This window comes from Schistocerca cancellata, chromosome 6 (genome assembly GCF_023864275.1).
Source record: "Schistocerca cancellata isolate TAMUIC-IGC-003103 chromosome 6, iqSchCanc2.1, whole genome shotgun sequence".
Classification (NCBI taxonomy): Eukaryota; Metazoa; Arthropoda; class Insecta; order Orthoptera; family Acrididae; genus Schistocerca; species Schistocerca cancellata.
Window position 1 is genome coordinate 151,412,340 of NC_064631.1, and position 17,309 is coordinate 151,429,648.

The 17,309-nt window shown below is 43.9% G+C and overlaps 1 protein-coding gene across 1 annotated transcript in view; it reads right to left on the minus strand.

Annotated features, from left to right (window-relative positions):
• The window catches only part of LOC126088215 (UDP-glucosyltransferase 2-like), a 154,110-nt gene that overhangs the window by 30,967 nt on the left and 105,834 nt on the right, over positions 1-17,309 (minus strand). The window lies entirely within an intron of this gene.

The window sequence follows — 17,309 nt, forward strand, 5'->3', positions numbered from 1 at the left end:
CCATTATTTTAGTTATATTATGCCATAAATTTCTTTTCTTCCAATTAAAATCAAAACCTCTTCGATAATTAGTTATCCACTCCAGCAAATCTCATCTTCAGCATTCTCGTTTACACCATTTGTCAGTTTCAGGCAGTACTGCAAATACTTATGGAAAAATTTCCTAATACTTAAATTCATGAGCTTCAATGGATTGGAAATAACAGCCAACCAGATACAAAATACAAATTTATTTAACCTTGACCATGATTTCGATAGCTTTAAAACTGTCTTTTTCAAAAGGTATTATACCTATTAATAATTGTTACGACATTGTGTATAGAACAGACATGGTATCGTTACAATAAACAATATTACAGGAAATGTTTACAAATAATTTTAATGAAGCATAGTCACGTAGAATCACATATTATTTATATCCGATGTGGGAGTCGTTGACCGTCTGTCGCATGTGCGGGTCATCCACTTACACACATTTAAAATACACGGTTTAAAAGTTGTAGCTCACAACTTTACCGCTCGATGCAGATCTTTGCGCTGTGTTTGTTTTCCTCAAAATTCTATGTTCAGTAACAACACGTCTTTAATTTTGTTGTGTTACAATGTACACTTAGTCATTCACAGTTAGGTGGATCCTCAACATTTTAGTAATGAACCACCTTAGGGTAATCCTTCTCATTTTTATTTTTAGTGTCTTTTATTCATCCTATAACATCATCATTTCTAGATACGAGGGTGGTTTGAAAAGTTCTCGGTATCACCAAGAGAGGTCAGCGCTAGCGCAACGAGTTGTTCGCGTGATATTCATTGGACTGTTGCCTGTAAACACCTGTCACGTCAGTACTCTTGAAAGACAACTGTGGCGGTGACGTGTCTGTTGTTGTACCCGTGTTGTGATTTACGAAGATGGAAAAAATGGTTCAAATGGCTCTCAACACTATAGGACTTAACTTCTGAGGTCATCAGTCCCCTAGAACTTAGAACTACTTAAACCTAACTAACCTAAGGTCATCACACACATCCATGCCCGAGGCAGGATTCGAACATGCGACCGTAGCGGTCGCGCGATTCCAGACTGTAGCGCCTAGAAACGCTCGGCCACTCCGGCCGGCGAAGATGGAAAAAAATCGCGATTCGAGCAGTGATTAAGTACTTCGTAAACAAAGGTATGAAAGCGAAGGACATTCATGCCGATTTCCAGAATACACTGGGGGACCCTGTTCCTTCATCTTCAACAGTTGCCGAGTGGACAAATGAATTTAAATTTGGTCGGGAGAGCTTAGATGATGATCCGCACAGTGGTCGGCCGAGATGTTCACTACTCCAGAAATCGTTGCAAAAGTGCACAAAATGGTCATGGAGGATCGCCGATTGAAAGTGCATGAAATTTCTCACGCTTGCCAGATGTCATCTGAAAGGGTGTATCACATTTTAACTGAAGAATTGGAAATGAAAAAATTATCTGCAAGTGGGTGCCGCGACTCTTGCGGCTGGTTCAAAAACGTGTGAGAATGGACATATCGGAACAATGTTTGGCCCGTTTTAGGAGAAATGAAAAAGATTTTTGCGCCGGTTTGTGATACCACAGATACAAAACAACAGTCAAATCAGTGGAAACATGCTGGTTCTCTGCCACCAAACAAAACAAAGACAATTCCTTCGGCGGGAAAGGTTATGGCATCAGTGTTCTGGGTTGCGAAGGGGATTCTGTCAGTAGATTATCTCCCCACTGAACAAACAATTACGGGATAATACTATGCTAACCTCCTGGACAAATTGCAACAAAGGATATGCGAAAAAAGTCCAGGTTTATCAAAGAAGAAAGTCATCTTCCATCAAGACAATGCGCGCCCGCACACATGTGCCGTCGCCATAGAAAAATTACACGAACTAAGGCATGAATTGTTCCCAAAACTGAAAATTTTTCTTGGTCGGCGAAGATTCACTTCAAACGAAGAACTGATAGCCGGCGTTGACAACTATTTTGCCGGCGTGGAGGACACTCATATTCGAGATCGGATCAAGGCACTGGAACATCGCAGGACCAAGTTCATTAATCTAAATTAATCTAAAAGCATATATATATATATATATATATATATATATATATATATATATATATATATATATATATATCCACGTACAAGTGCTTCGCTTGCGTTTTTGTGATATTGTAAAGAGTTTGCTTTGTTTACCTGAGCCTGAGGGCTCTTTATAAGCCACATGACTTGAATGGAACACTTTTTTACCCCCCTCCCTTCTCCCCATTTCAACTTTTTAGTTTACATATTAATTCCACTAAGGAACATGTACTTGTGATATCACACACGCTGCTCATTGCAGCTACACGCATGCAGGATGTGTGACAAGCCTTCAAAAATGTTAGAATCACAGTCAAAATCTACCTGGTGCTTGAGAGCCTCCTTAGCTGGAACCACAATATTGTCTTTCCGACTATATTTCTTTCCCTCGCTGCCTAGTTTCTTCCTTTGACTTTGAGCACTCCGTTTTTGTGCAGTTTTCCTTTCCATTTTGGAATATTTTGTATTGTTTAAATGCAATAATTACTTCAGCAATTCCCTATGTTGCAAACAAGCCACAGACCTTGTACATCAATCGTCAGTAGTTCACACAAGTGCACGCCAAGAGACTAACAGAGGGTTGGCGCATGACTCATTATTTGAACTTCGGTGTTGGTGTTAGACACTAGTGCAGTCTTTAGACAGCTGTATACACTGATTCCCGATGATCTGGCAGTTTTGTCAGAATAAATGTCATTGGTCTTGATGACATTTACAGCGGAATTTTTTGGTGCTTCGCCCGTTATTTACTCACATGCCAGGAATGCATGTCCGAACATAAAACCAGACACTAGGCTAGCCTGCAGGTGCAACACTTTTGTATTTGCATCTGAGCAGTATCCTCCGCAAGCTACAATCGTCAGTCGTGGTCTGAACAATTTTATGTGTAGTTGTGAGTGCATTATTTCGGAGCTAAGTGAATTCGAACGTGGGCAAATTCATCGCGCTCGCATGGTGGGTACTTTCGCAACAAAGGTAGCCGAAGTGATTGTTTTTACGAGAGTCACCGTATCGAAGATTTATACCGCATACAGGTACAGTGGAAAAACATCATCTGCTAAGTCACAACGCGGGTGAAAGTGTGTGACGAGGTATCGCAACGAACGGTCATCGAAGAGTATTCCGACGAAAAATAAGAAGATGACAGCTGCAAAAAGTCGCTGCAGAGTTGAATGTCGCACTCGCGAGCCTTGTCAGCACCAAAACAACAGGAAGGGAGCTACAGAAGCAGGGAACTGCAGAGCAAGCAGGAATTCTAAAACCAATCGTCAGTTATGCAAATGCCCGTAACAGGAAAAAGTGCTGACAAAGCCATGAAACCTGGGCTATGGATCCTGGCAACCACAGCTACTAGATATCAATACTAATAAGCCTTTGTGATCCACTTTGGAGAGGAGGGTGTGCGATTTCTATCCATCTCCGTCACCGTTGCCTGAACTTGTTGGTATTTTGTAGCAAGAGTGGTATAACATTCGCTTGACCTTGGAAGAATGTCATTTGGCCATATGAGCCTTGCAGCACACCGAGTCCAACATACGGCAGAGTGGTAAGGTACTATGGGACCGAACTGCTGAGGTCATCGGTCCTTAGGCTTACACACTACTTAACCTAACTTAAACTAACTTACGCTAAGGACAACACACACACCCGTGCCCAAGGGAGGACTCGAATCTCCGACGGGGAGAGCCGCGCGAACCGTGACAAATGGCATATGTCTCTTTGAACTCTCTGAGTGATATTGAGGTATTACAGTGGCCATCAAGACCCGTCTGTCCCTGGTAGAACCAGTGTGGCAACATCTCGGACGTCAGCTGCGTCCCAGTGTCAGTGTTCAGGCTGTCAAGGACCAGTTACAACAGTTTGAGTCGTCTTGCTTCAGGAGAGTAGACAAACGCTTTGTCACACACTTCCCAACCGAATTAGTGCATCCAGGCGTGAGGGTGTGCAACGTCAAACTGACAAGTGAGCTGCTACCGCCAGCTTCGTTGTAAATCTGATTCAATTTTGTTATCACCGAAACAACATCACATACCCTCTCAACCCAAGTTTCATTTCGTCCGCCCTCGCCCTCGCCCTCGCACCCACACCCATCCCTCTGCCGCCCCCTTATGTCTGCTTCACTATTTTTATCAGACAGTGTACGTCTTACAATGTGTTTTTTAAGAGAGGAACCATCCTGTAATCAGTAACACCTCGTACTGCTGTCGCAGTGGAGAGTGTTGTTGCACTGTCCACGCGTGCTTTTTCGTAAGTGCTCAAAAGAAATTCTTTGAACAGCATGCTCTTATAGAGAAAGTTATCACGTAATAATAAACTTGTGTCTTGTAGAGTACAAGGGTTTGCTTCTACTGGCGTGACATTGAGACCGTATACTGGTGGTAGCTTATAATAAACTGAAGCAATCTGTTGAAATTAGTAAAGTTAAAAATTGGCCACCGTTGGAAACTCACTGTAAAGCAGAGAATACGTTATTTCAAAGTGCAAAGTCATTTTGTATTGGTCTATTAATTTCAAGTTTAGAGCCTAAGAATTTAATCAGAATGCAATAAAATATGGTTCTTTTATGGTAAAGAATTTACATATTGTAGGGACCTTAGATTTTAAATAGAGGTTTACAATTTATAGTTCGTGAAAAAGTTCGCAGTCTATTATTCACATACCCATCGGAAGTTATGGTTTGGCGGAAAAACCCTCTGTACCATAACGGGTATTGCGCTGTTTGCGCATCACACTTGAGGTTTCACATTATGCAGACCACCTTGATGTAAGTGATGCGGATGTTCAGAAATCTGGTGCCTATTGCTGTGCGAGTTCATGTATCCTGATGAATGCAGCCACGTTTCATCATAAAAACAGCTACTGATGATTAATCTCTCTATTAGGTGCAGACTGCAAAAGCCAGTTGCAGTACTGAAGTCGTCAAATATTATCTGAACTGATCAGTCGATGCACCACCGTTAGTTTGTATGGTTTCAATTTGAAGATATGCTACTGGGACAGCAGTATGAAGTGTTAAATGGCCCAAGTATTCTCTGGCTCCAGTGCGAGACCGCTCCTAATTCGTCTCGTTCAGTTTCTGCCAAAGACCGATTCTTTTCGTGCCACACTATCTGGACAACGCGCAGGGCCCTCATGCGGTGAACATAGCCTGGCTGCGGGGCTACTGGTTCCGTCACAGTGCCGGAGACAGCCCTTGCATCGTCTGCGAAGCACCATGTACTTGTGTATCTACATACATACCCCGCAAGCCACTGTACGGTGGGTGGCGGAGGGTTCCCTGTATCACACTCAAACTGAACGAGGGGAAAAAGATATCTTTATGCCTCCTTATCAGCTCTAACTTCTCGTATTTTATCTTCGTTATTCTTACGCGCAATATACACTCCTGGAAATGGAAAAAAGAACACATTGACACCAGTGTGTCAGACACACCATACTTGCTCCGGACACTGCGAGAGGGCTGTACAAGCAATGATCACACGTACGGCACAGCGGACACACCAGGAACCGCGGTGTTGGCCGTCGAATGGCGCTAGCTGCGCAGCATTTGTGCACCGCCGCCGTCAGTGTCAGCCAGTTTGCCGTGGCATACGGAGCTCCATCGCAGTCTTTAACACTGGTAGCATGCCGCGACAGCGTGGACGTGAACCGTATGTGCAGTTGACGGACTTTGAGCGAGGGCGTATAGTGGGCATGCGGGAGGCCGGGTGGACGTACCGCCGAATTGCTCAACACGTGGGGCGTGAGGTCTCCACAGTACATCGATGTTGTCGCCAGTGGTCGGCGGAAGGTGCACGTGCCCGTCGACCTGGGACCGGACCGCAGCGACGCACGGATGCACGCCAAGACCGTAGGATCCTACGCAGTGCCGTAGGGGACCGCACCGCCACTTCCCAGCAAATTAGGGACACTGTTGCTCCTGCGGTATCGGCGAGGACCATTCGCAACCGTCTCCATGAAGCTGGGCTACGGTCCCGCACACCGTTAGGCCGTCTTCCGCTCACGCCCCAACATCGTGCAGCCCGCCTCCAGTGGTGTCGCGACAGGCGTGAATGGAGGGACGAATGGAGACGTGTCGTCTTCAGCGATGAGAGTCGCTTCTGCCTTGGTGCCAATGATGGTCGTATGCGTGTTTGGCGCCGTGCAGGTGAGCGCCACAATCAGGACTGCATACGACCGAGGCACACAGGGCCAACACCCGGCATCATGGTGTGGGGAGCGATCTCCTACACTGGCCGTACACCACTGGTGATCGTCGAGGGGACACTGAATAGTGCACGGTACATCCAAACCATCATCGAACCCATCGTTCTACCATTCCTAGACCGGCAAGGGAACTTGCTGTTCCAACAGGACAATGCACGTCCGCATGTATCCCGTGCCACCCAACGTGCTCTAGAAGGTGTAAGTCAACTACCCTGGCCAGCAAGATCTCCGGATCTGTCCCCCATTGAGCATGTTTGGGACTGGATGAAGCGTCGTCTCACGCGGTCTGCACGTCCAGCACGAACGCTGGTCCAACTGAGGCGCCAGGTGGAAATGGCATGGCAAGCCGTTCCACAGGACTACATCCAGCATCTCTACGATCGTCTCCATGGGAGAATAGCAGCCTGCATTGCTGCGAAAGGTGGATATACACTGTACTAGTGCCGACATTGTGCATGCTCTGTTGCCTGTGTCTATGTGCCTGTGGTTCTGTCAGTGTGATCATGTGATGTATCTGACCCCAGGAATGTGTCAATAAAGTTTCCCCTTCCTGGGACAATGAATTCACGGTGTTCTTATTTCAATTTCCAGGAGTGTATGTTGGCGGTACTACAATCGTTCCGCAGTCGGCTTCAGATGCTGATTCTCTAAATATGCTCAAGAGTGTTCCTCGAAAACAACGTCGTATTCACTGCAGGGATCACCTTTTGAGTTCCCAGAGCCTTTCCGTAATACTTTAGAATAACCAGTCCTATATGCAGTCCCCTTACTATATCACTCATACTTCCCCAGAAGTCGACCATTTGCCTTCCGTACCACAGTTTTCACATGCTCGTTCCATCTCATATCGCTCGGCAACGTTACGCTCAGATATTTAAATGACGTGACTGTGTCAAGCAGGACACTACTGATGCTGTATCCGAAAATTACGGGTTTGGTTTTCCTATTCATCCGCATTAACTTTCATTTTTCTTACATTCTGAGCTAGCTGTCATTAAATCACATCAACTAGAAATTTTTTCTAAGTCGTCTTGTATCCTCGTATGGCCACTCAACTCCGTCACCTAGCTGTACACCACAGCATCATCAGTAAACAACTTCAGATTGCTGCCCACCCTGACCACCAAATCATTTACGTATACGGAGAACAACAGCAGTCCTATCACACTTCCGTGGGGCACTCCTGACGCTACCCTTGTCTCTGATGAACACCCTCCGTCGAGGACAACGCACTAGGCTCTGTTCCGTAAGAAGTCTTCGAGCCTCTCACACATCTGGGAACCTATTCCATATACTCGTGCTTTCGTTAACAATTTGCAATGGGACACCATGTCAAACGCTTTCCTGAAATCTAGAAATATGTGTAAGTAGGCTGTTTATGTTTTGTTATTGGCAACGTTACGTAGCGCTCTGTACGAAAATCACTGGCTGTGCTGTGTGCAGTCTGTGGCTAGTTTGCATTGTTGTCTGCCATTGTAGTGTTGGGCAGCTGGACGTGAACAGCGCGTAGCGTTGCACAGTTGGAGGTGAGCCGCCAGCAGTGGTGGATGTGGGGAGAGAAATGGCGGAGTTTTGAAATTTGTAAAAATGGATGTCATGAACTGCTGTCCCCCCCATGAACCATGGACCTTGCCGTTGGTGGGGAGGCTTGTGTGCCTCAGCGATACAGATAGCCGTACCGTAGGTATAACCACAACGGAGGGGTATCTGTTGAGAGGCCAGACAAACATTTGGTTCCTGAAGAGGGGCAGCAGACTTTTCAGTAGTTGCAAGGGCAACAGTCTGGATGATTGACTGATCTGGCCTTGTAACAATAACCAAAACGGCCTTGCTGTGCTGGTACTGCGAACGGCTGAAAGCAAGGGGAAACTACGGCCGTAATTTTTCCCGAGGGCATGCAGCTTTACTGTATGATTAAATGATGATGGCGTCCTCTTGGGTAAAATATTCCGGAGGTAAAATAGTCCCCCATTCGGATCTCCGGGCGGGGACTACTCAAGAGGATGTCGTTATCAGGAGAAAGAAAACTGGCGTTCTACGGATCGGAGCGTGGAATGTCAGATCCCTTAATCGGGCAGGTAGGTTAGAAAATTTAAAAAGGGAAATGGATTGGTTAAAGTTAGATATAGTGGGAATTAGTGAAGTTCGGTGGCAGGAGGAACAAGACTTCTGGTCAGGTGACTACAGGGTTATAAACACAAAGTCAAATAGGGGTAATGCAGGAGTAGGTTTAATAATGAATAGGAAAATAGGAATGCGGGTAAGCTACTACAAACAGCATAGTGAACGCATTATTGTGGCCAAGATAGATACGAAGCCCACACCTACTACAGTAGTACAAGTTTATATGCCAACTAGCTCTGCAGATGACGAAGAAATTGAAGAAATGTATGATGAAATAAAAGAAATTATTCAGATAGTGAAGGGAGACGAAAATTTAATAGTCATGGGTGACTGGAATTCGAGTGTAGGAAAAGGGAGAGAAGGAAATGTAGTAGGTGAATATGGATTGGGGCTAAGAAATGAAAGAGGAAGCCGCCTGGTAGAATTTTGCACAGAGCACAAATTAATCATAGCTAACACTTGGTTTAAGAATCATGAAAGAAGGTTGTATACATGGAAGAACCCTGGAGATACTAAAAGGTATCAGATAGATTATATAATGGTAAGACAGAGATTTAGGAACCAGGTTATAAATTGTAAGACATTTCCAGGGGCAGATGTGGACTCTGACCACAATTTATTGGTTATGACCTGTAGATTAAAACTGAAGAAACTGCAAAAAGGTGGGAATTTAAGGAGATGGGACCTGGATAAACTGACTAAACCAGAGGTTGTAGAGTTTCAGGGAGAGCATAAGGGAACAATTGACAGGAATGGGGGAAAGAAATACAGTAGAAGAAGAATGGGTAGCTTTGAGGGATGAAGTAGTGAAGGCAGCAGAGGATCAAGTAGGTAAAAAGAAGAGGGCTAGTAGAAATCCTTGGGTAACAGAAGAAATATTGAATTTAATTGACGAAAGGAGAAAATATAAAAATGCAGTAAGTGAAGCAGGCAAAAAGGAATACAAACGTCTCAAAAATGAGATCGACAGGAAGTGCAAAATGGCTAAGCAGGCATGGCTAGAGGACAAATGTAAGGATGTGGAGGCTTATCTCACTAGGGGTAAGATAGATACTGCCTACAGGAAAATTAAAGAGACCTTTGGAGATAAGAGAACCACTTGTATGAACATCAAGAGATCAGATGGAAACCCAGTTCTAAGCAAAGAAGGGAAAGCAGAAAGGTGGAAGGAGTATATAGAGGGTCTATACAAGGGCGATGCACTTGAGGACAATATTATGGAAATGGAAGAGGATGTAGATGAAGATGAAATGGGAGATACGATACTGCGTGAAGAGTTTGACAGAGCACTGAAAGACCTGAGTCAAAACAAGGCCCCCGGAGTAGACAACATTCCATTGGAACTACTGACGGCCTTGGGAGAGCCAGTCCTGACAAAACTCTACCATCTGGTGAGCAAGATGTATGAAACAGGCGAAATACCCTCAGACTTCAAGAAGAATATAATAATTCCAATCCCAAAGAAAGCAGGTGTGGACAAATGTGAAAATTACCGAACAATCAGTTTAATAAGCCACAGCTGCAAAATACTAACACGAATTCTTTACAGACGAATGGAAAAACTAGTAGAAGCCGACCTCGGGGAAGATCAGTTTGGATTCCGTAGAAATACTGGAACACGTGATGCAATACTGACCTTACGACTTATCTTAGAAGAAAGATTAAGGAAAGGCAAACCTACGTTCTATAGCGTCCCCAGTGCCATATTACGAAAAGACAATATTTATAAAGAAGACATTCATAATTTGTAAGAGATTTTTTTTTTCATGTAGCCGTAAAATATTAATTTCTCTGTCCAGGTTTCAAATGCAAAGAAATAATTTATGACAAAATGATCGAAAGAGGTGTTAATGTTTTAGTCGTCTTTATTACTTCTTCTCTTGTTTTTCTGGTGTGTCGACGGACATCTTGCGTGTGCTGACAAATGTAAGCATATTTGTATGAGTTAAGCATGTAATATACTGATTTAATATTATTGTGCACTTTTAATTTGTAAGAGGTGATCCCGATTTCATGTCCGCCTTCCTTGAATTAACCTGCATTCAAGTAATTTACAGCTCAACAATTGCAGCGGCCGATGCAGCCAACGACGCCATTACGTGGCGATATTAACTTATGAAAAAATTAGCGGAAGCTGAAAACTCGCCCGCTATTAGCATAATATTAATTTTTCTCCACAGCCACCCGACGTTGCAGAAAATACTTAGCTTTAAGATTCTTATTTTCAGTACCATAGCCGAGACCCAGAGCCAGCACTCTGACTACAATACAATGGTTAACGGAGGTAAGAAAGCTCTCGCGCGTGTGTGGGCCGCAATTGTAACTAATAACTAAAGATCTTATGCTTTAAGGTGAACTGACTAGCCGAGGAAATTAATATGAAAAGTTTAATACATTGTACAACTTATATGCTCATGTTTTAAGATTCAACGAGTCTAACATTCATTAACGTAACGAATAATTTGAAATTAATACTGTTAAAAGGGAGAACTTCAGGAACGCATTTAATCGTAAAATCAAAATTAAATGGAATATCACTTTTATTAAGGCCCACCACGTAAGTCGGCAACAATCAAAAAATAATAATAGTAACAATAATATATATATTAAATTACGACGGCCGAAGTTACGCGAGAGTTCCTAGCATTTGTAGACTTAGAGAAAGCTTTTGACAATGTTGACTGGAATACTCTCTTTCAAATTCTAAAGGTGGCAAGGGTAAAATACAGGGAGCGAAAGGCTATTTACAATTTGTATAGAAACCAGATGGCAGTTATAAGAGTCGAGGGGCATGAAAGAGAAGCAGTGGTTGGGAAGGGAGTGAGACAGGGTTGTAGCCTCTCCCCGATGTTATTCAATCTGTATATTGAGCAAGCAGTAAAGGAAACAAAAGAAAATTTCGGAGTAGGTATTAAAATTCATGGAGAAGAAGTAAAAACTTTGAGGTTCGCCGATGACATTGTAATTCTGTCAGAGACAGCAAAGGACTTGGAAGAGCAGTTGAACGGAATGGACAGTGTCTTGAAAGGAGGATATAAGATGAACATCAACAAAAGCAAAACGAGGATAATGGAATGTAGTCAAATTAAGTCGGGTGATGCTGAGGGAATTAGATTAGGAAATGAGACACTTAAAGTAGTAAAGGAGTTTTGCTATTTGGGGAGCAAAATAACTGATGATGGTCGAAGTAGAGAGGATATAAAATGTAGACTGGCAATGGCAAGGAAAGCGTTTCTGAAGAAGAGAAATTTGTTAACATCGAGTATAGATTTAAGTCATTTCTGAAAGTATTTGTATGGAGTGTAGCCATGTATGGAAGTGGAACATGGACGGTAAATAGTTTGGACAAGAAGAGAATAGAAGCTTTCGAAATGTGGTGCTACAGAAGAATGCTGAAGATTAGATGGGTAGATCACATAACTAATGAGGAAATATTGAATAGGATTGGGGAGAAGAGAAGTTTGTGGCACAACTTGACCAGAAGAAGGGATCGGTTGGTAGGACATGTTATGAGGCATCAAGGGATCACCAATTTAGTATTGGAGGGCAGCGTGGAGGGTAAAAATCGTAGGGGGAGACCAAGAGATGAATACACTAAGCAGATTCAGAAAGATGTAGGTTGCAGTAGGTACTGGGAGATGAAGAAGCTTGAACAGGATAGAGTAGCATGGAGAGCTGCATCAAACCAGTCTCAGGACTGAAGACCACAACAACAACAACAACAACATGAACTGCTGTATATATTATGACTTTTGATGACTATTAAGGTAAATACATTGTTTGTTTCTTAATTAAAATCTTCATTTGCTAACTATGCCTACTAGTAATTAGTGCCTTCCGTAGTTTGAATCTGTTATTTAGCTGGCAGTAGTGGCGCTCGCTGTATTGCTGTAGCTTGAGTAACGAAGATTTTTGTGAGGTAAGTGATTTGTGAAAGGTATAGGTTAATGTTAGTCAGGGCCATTCTTTTGTAGGGTTTTTTGAAAGTCAGACTGCGTTGCGCTAAAAATATTGTATGTCAGTTTAAGCACAACCTTGTATAATTGTTCTAAGGGGACGTTTCATATGGTCTTTGCGTGTTGTCCTTCATCCATAGATCACAGTATGTCATCTCAGGAGAGCGCAAACTAATTTTCGCACGAGCGATGGTTTCTAAAATCGTGCTGTTTTGTGGACATACGCTTCTCGGAATCAAGAAAATTTGTTATATTCGGACTGAGAATATGTTCAAGAATTCTGTAGCAAGCCGATATTAGGTACATTGGTCACTAATTTTACAGGTCCGTTCTTTCACCGTTCTTAAATACACCGATCACATGCGCTTTTTTCCAGTCGCTTGGAACTTCAAGCGCTGGGTGAGAGATTCGGGTTAAGTGCGGGGGGGGGGGGGGGGGGGGTAAAGGGCCAACACACTAGAGTACTCTCTGTTATACCGAAATGGGATTCCATCTGGGCCTGGCCACTTATCTGTTTTCAACAATTTCAGTTGTTTCTTTACGCCAGAGCTGCTTATTACTATGTCGTCCATTTGATTGTCAGACGACGTTACGTTTGTACGATACTCCTAGGTGAACGAATTCTTAAACGCGAAATTTTAAACTTCGCATTTCGTTTTGCTACCTTCAACTGCCATACCAGACTGGTCAACGAGTGACTTGATGAAATCCTCAGACACGCTTAGCGATTTGACATAGGACCAGAATTTTCTCGGGCTCACTGTCAGACGTTTTGCTAAGATATGACAATGGTAGTTGTTGTATGCTTCGCGCATAAATTTTCTCACGGACGCACAAATCTCTAATAACTTTTGCCTGATGTCATTTCCGCGTTCTGTTTTGAACCGAGGGTATAATAGCTTACGCTCTCTCAGCATTTTCCGAATATCTTTGTTAATCCGCAGTGGGTCTTTTCCATTCTTTACCCATTTACTAGGCACATAACTATCCGGAGCACGATTTAGAATCTGCTTCAACTTTGCATGTAATTCCTCTACGTCCATCTTTCTGGAACTAAATGTTATTTCGCTGTCTAAGTGAGATGCTAACAACAGCATATTTGCTTTTCTAGCAGGAACACTCCCCTACCCTTCTTGACTGATTTCTTAACTTACGCAACCATAGTTGCTATAATGACGTCATTATATGTAATTCCAGTTTCTATACAGACATTGTCAACAAGGTCGGCCTGTTTTTGGCTACAAGGTGTAAGAGAGTTTCATTGCGTTTGGGCTCCCGAAATAGATGCTAGATGCTCAAGACAAGTTTTCAAAAAACTTGTTCAAAAGTACTTCGCGCGACTGCGTGTCTGTATCCCCTGCAATATTTCCATAATGTTCCCAATCTACACTGAAGCGCCAAAGAAACTGGTATAGGCATGCGCATTCAAATACAGAGATATGTAAACAGACAGAATACGACGCTGCCGTCGGCAACGCCTATATAACACAAGTGTCTGGCGCAGTTGCTAAATCTGCTATTGCTGCTACAATGGCAGGTTATCGAGATTAAAGTGAGTTTGAACGCCGTGTTATAGACGGTGCACGAGCGATGGGACACAGCATCTCCGAGGTAGTGATGAAGTGGGGATTTTCCCGTACGACCATTTCACGAGTGTACTGTGAATATCAAGAATCAGGTAAAACATCAAATCTCCAACATCGCTATGGCCGGAAAAACATCCTGAAGAGAATCGTTCAACGTGACTGAAGTGCAGCCCTTCCGTAAATTGCTGCACACTTCAATGATAATCCACTAACAAGTGTCAGCGTGCGAACCATTTATCGAAAGATCACCGATATGGGCTTTCGGAGCCGAAGGCCCACTCGTGTACTCTTGATGACTGCACGACACAAACCTTTACGCCTCGCCTGAGCCCGTCGACGCCGACACTGGACTGTTGATGACTGGAAACATGTTGCCTGGTCGGACGAGTCTCGTTTCAAATTGAAGCGAACGGCTGGACGTGTGCGGGTTTGGAGACAACCTCATGAACCCATGGAGCCTGCATGTCAGTAATGGACTGTTCAAGCTGATGGAGGCTCTGTAATGGTGTGCATCTGGAGTGATATGAGACCCCTGATATGTGTAGATATGACCATGACAGGTGACTTGTACGTAATCAACCTGTCTGATCACCTGCATCCATTCATGTCCATTGTGCATTCCGACGGACTTGGGCAATTCCCGCAGGACAATGCGACACCCCACTAGTCCAGAATTGATGATGATGATGTTTGGTTTGTGGGGCGCTCAACTGCGTGGTTCTCAGCGCCCGTACAATTATCCAATCTTTGCTCAGTCCAATTTCGCCACTTTCCTGGATGATGATGAAATGATGAGGACAACACAAACACCCAGTCATCTCGAGGCAGGTGAAAGTCCCTGACCCCGCGGGGAATCGAACCCGGGACCCCGTGCTCTAGAAGCGAGAACGCTACCGCGAGACCACGAGCGGCGGACTAGTCCAGAATTGCTACAGAGTGGCTCCAGGAACACTCTTGCGAGTTTAAATACTTCCACTGACCACCAGACTCCCCAGACATGAACATTATTGGGCATGTCTTGTAACGTGCTGTTCAGAAGAGGGAGATCTTCACCCTATCGTACTCTTACGGATTTATGGACAGCGCTGCAGGATTCATGGTGTCAGTTCCGTCCAGCACTACTTCTGACCTTAGTCGAGTCCATACCACTTCGTGTTGCGGCACTTCTGCGTGCTCGCGAGGGCCCTACGCGATATTAGACAGGTGTGCCAGTTTCTTTGGCTCTTCAGTGTATACCTATACTCGGTAGATTGTTGTTGCCTCCAACTTGTATTGCATGATCTTGGTAGTTACGTGGTACTGAACGTAGACGTTCTTTGAATGACTGTAGAACTGTCTCAGCGGAATCGGGTGGCTTCACTGTCGCACTCGACGTCGACCTCAATAGAGACAACACACTCCAGAGCTTTCCGCTTCGGGTTTTAGCCATCGCTCTATCCGAAGAATAATTTGAATGTGAGAACTTTTCTGGAGGGCAGAACTTTGTTAAGAATACTTCAATTTCCGCTGGATAGGTCAGGAGTCCACTACACGCAACAAGCGGCTGGGCGGTTTTTTAGGTTAGATGGCCTCGGGCAAGTACAGAAAGGGCAACAGCCTCAACAGGTGCGGGGCAAAGTCAGGACATGCGGGGACCAAGCAGCAATCGGTATTGTAATTGTAAACTGTCGAAGCTGCGTTGGTAAAGTACCGGAACTTCAAGCGCTGATAGAAAGCACCGAAGCTGAAATCGTTATAGGTACAGAAAGCTGGCTGAAGCCAGAGATAAATTCTGCCGAAATTTTTACAAACGTACAGACGGTGTTTAGAAAGGATAGATTGCATGCAACCGGTGGTGGAGTGTTCGTTGCTGTTAGTAGTAGTTTATCCTGTAGTGAAGTAGAAGTGGATAGTTCCTGTGAATTATTATGGGTGGAGGTTACACTCAACAACCGAGCTAGGTTAATAATTGGCTCCTTTTACCGACCCCCCGACTCAGCAGCATTAGTGGCAGAACAGCTGAGAGAAAATCTGTAATACATTTCACATAAATTTTCTCAGCATGTTATAGTCTTAGGTGGAGATTTCAATTTACCAGATATAGACTGGGACACTCAGATGTTTAGGACGGGTGGTAGGGACAGAGCATCGAGTGACATTATACTGAGTGCACTATCCGAAAATTACCTCGAGCAATTAAACAGAGAACCGACTCGTGGAGATAACATCTTGGACCTACTGATAACAAACAGACCCGAACTTTTCGACTCTGTAAGCGCAGAACAGGGATCAGTGATCATAGGCCGTTGCAGCATCCCTGAATATGGAAGTTAATAGGAATATAAAAAAAGGGAGGAAGGTTTCTCTGTTTAGCAAGAGTAATAGAAGGCAGATTTCAGGCTACCTAACAGATCAAAACGAAAATTTCTGTTCCGACACTGACAATGTTGAGTGTTTATGGAAAAAGTTCAAGGCAATCGTAAAATGCGTTTTAGACAGGTACGTGCCGAGTAAAACTGTGAGGGACGGGAAAAGCCCACCGTGGTACAACAACAAAGTTAGGAAATTACTGCGAAAGCAAAGAGAGCTTCACTCCAAATTTAAACGCAGCCAAAACCTCTCAGACAAACAGAAGCTAAACGATGTCAAAGTTAGCGTAAGGAGGGCTATGCGTGAAGCGTTTAGTGAATTCGAAAGTAAAATACTAGGTACCGACTTGACAGAAAATCCTAGGAAGTTCTGGTCTTACGTTAAATCAGTAAGTGGCTCGAAACAGCATGTCCAGACACTCCGGGATGATGATGGCATTGAAACAGAGGATGACAAGCGTAAAGCTGAAATACTAAACACCTTTTTCCAAAGCTGTTTCACAGAGGAAGACCGCACTGCAGTTCCTTCTCTAAATCCTCGCACAAACGAAAAAATGGCTGACATCGAAATAAGTGTCCAAGGAATAGAAAAGCAACTGGAATCACTCAACAGAGGAAAGTCCACTGGACCTGACGGGATACCAATTCGATTCTACACAGAGTACGCGAAAGAACTTGCCCCCCTTCTAACAGCCGTGTACCGCAAGTCTCTAGAGGAACGGAAGGTTCCAAATGATTGGAAAAGAGCACAGGTAGTCCCAGTCTTCAAGAAGGGTCGTTGAGCAGATGCGCAAAACTATAGACCTATATCTCTGACGTCGATCTGTTGTAGAATTTTAGAACATGTTTTTTGCTCGAGTATCATGTCGTTTTTGGAAACTCAGAATCTACTATGTAGCAATCAACATAGATTCCGGAAACAGCGATCGTGTGAGACCCAACTCGCTCTATTTGTTCATGAGACCCAGAAAATATTAGATACAGGCTCCCAGGTAGATGCTATTTTTC